Source organism: Austrofundulus limnaeus, unplaced genomic scaffold (genome assembly GCF_001266775.1).
Source record: "Austrofundulus limnaeus strain Quisiro unplaced genomic scaffold, Austrofundulus_limnaeus-1.0 Scaffold153, whole genome shotgun sequence".
Lineage (NCBI taxonomy): Eukaryota > Metazoa > Chordata > Actinopteri > Cyprinodontiformes > Rivulidae > Austrofundulus > Austrofundulus limnaeus.
The window spans coordinates 121,387-123,052 of record NW_013952555.1 but is presented as its reverse complement, the minus strand read 5'-3'; the positions used below and the strand labels follow the sequence as shown (position 1 = coordinate 123,052).

The window sequence follows — 1,666 nt, the reverse complement described above, 5'->3', positions numbered from 1 at the left end:
GTTAAGAATCTGTAATTTAGTGCTTCTACAAAGGCTCATGTGTTATTTAAAATGCAGAAAGTTAAATTTATTATTCAGTTTTACCAGAAAGAATCAGGTTCACTTGCTTCTTCTCGTTGCATATTTTAAGGTATTCTGCACATTCCTGGGTCTGAACTGCTGGATTTGGGGCACAAAGACAAAAATCGGAGCCTCTGCATGGTTTTACACACAAACGCAGGTTTCATTAAACAGATGCCGTCACATAAATCAYGATCCCAGGTGGCCGTCCTGCACAGGCGGGCAGAGGGGGCCGGGATCCAAGGAGTCTGTTTTTAATGCAGGAGGCTGAGAGACCTGGTTGGAAGATAACCGCCCGCTTCAGGGGCAACACAACAGATACACACATTAGACACGGTGACCCCCGAGTCCAGACATCAAACAGGCTCACACACCTGCAGGAAAACACACACCTGGCTCAGCTAAACTCCACTAATCCAATCAGGGGACTTCATCTTCAAGCTCCAACTTAAGCAAAACAAGAGATAAAGTGAAACAGCCGAGGCTAAACGTGCTGAAGCAGAACAAACATCCTCAGGTAACACTGCAGACAGCAAGCTACTGCATCTTTAAAAGTTTATTCTACAAGAGCCGTGAGTTTCCATTTAATTTATGTATGATTTAATAAATGTGCTTCATTAATGCAGAGAAATGATTCTCAAAAATTTGAAGACTCAAAATAAATAAAAGAGCAAAAGTCTCTTTTATTCAGCAGCATCTGTTCAGGGAAACCTGCCAACAAAATCTTAATAAAGAGTTTTCAGAAGCTCCACTTATAGTGAATCCTGTAAACTGTGCATCTGAAATCTGCTGAAAATATTCAGAACATGATGGAGAACAACAGAACAAAACCATTTTTTAAAGTCTTTTAGACATTTAATCAAAGTTTTCGGTCACTTTCTGCACTTTTATGGCTGCTTGTTTTTATTAAAATGCTAATTTTCACCTCAAAATAAAATGATGACATCATTTCCCACCCAGAATTATTCTTTTATTTCATTTTTTTATGTGTTTAAATCCAGAGAATAGTTTTCCGCTCCACTTCTTTATGGAAAACAAATTTATTCAATCATTCGAAAAGGAAAAATAAACAGATGAAGGAGTGCAGTGTTAAACTGACCACATTTTCTCTGGGAGGTTTGAGAAAAACTAAAATACATCAAGCGTTTGTTAAATTTGAAGAAAATTGATTTGTTTATCTCTGTTGGTCCAGTTCAGTTTTTTTCAGCAAAAGCTTTAAATGCCCAAAAGGTTTCTTTGTGGCAGCTATAAATCATTTAAAAATGTAGGTTTGTTTTTAATGTGCCACGTATCATCGTCCACAACGCCACGGAAACAACCCAAAACAAACCCACCAAACCCGTAGAGATGAGATGAATGGCTGTTTGGAGGGATCCTGATCAGACAAACCGTTTGTTTCATCGAGCCATTCAGACGAGCTGTTCGATTGTTAGAGTTACATCATCACAACATCAGTGTTCAAGATGACATCACATCTTCAGCGTACACAATGACGTCATCACATCATCAGCGTACACAGTGACGTCATCACATCATCAGCGTACACAGTGACATCATCACATCATCAGCGTACACAATGACATCATCACATCATCAGCGTACACAA

At 38.9% G+C, this 1,666-nt stretch overlaps 2 protein-coding genes across 2 annotated transcripts in view; one reads left to right on the top strand and one right to left on the bottom strand.

Annotated features, from left to right (window-relative positions):
• The window catches only part of LOC106523350 (tripartite motif-containing protein 35), a 105,312-nt gene that overhangs the window by 12,319 nt on the left and 91,327 nt on the right, over positions 1 to 1,666 (top strand). The window lies entirely within an intron of this gene.
• Positions 1 to 1,666, bottom strand: part of raly (RALY heterogeneous nuclear ribonucleoprotein) — a gene marked incomplete at its 3' end in the record, with an annotated part of 57,731 nt that overhangs the window by 44,766 nt on the left and 11,299 nt on the right.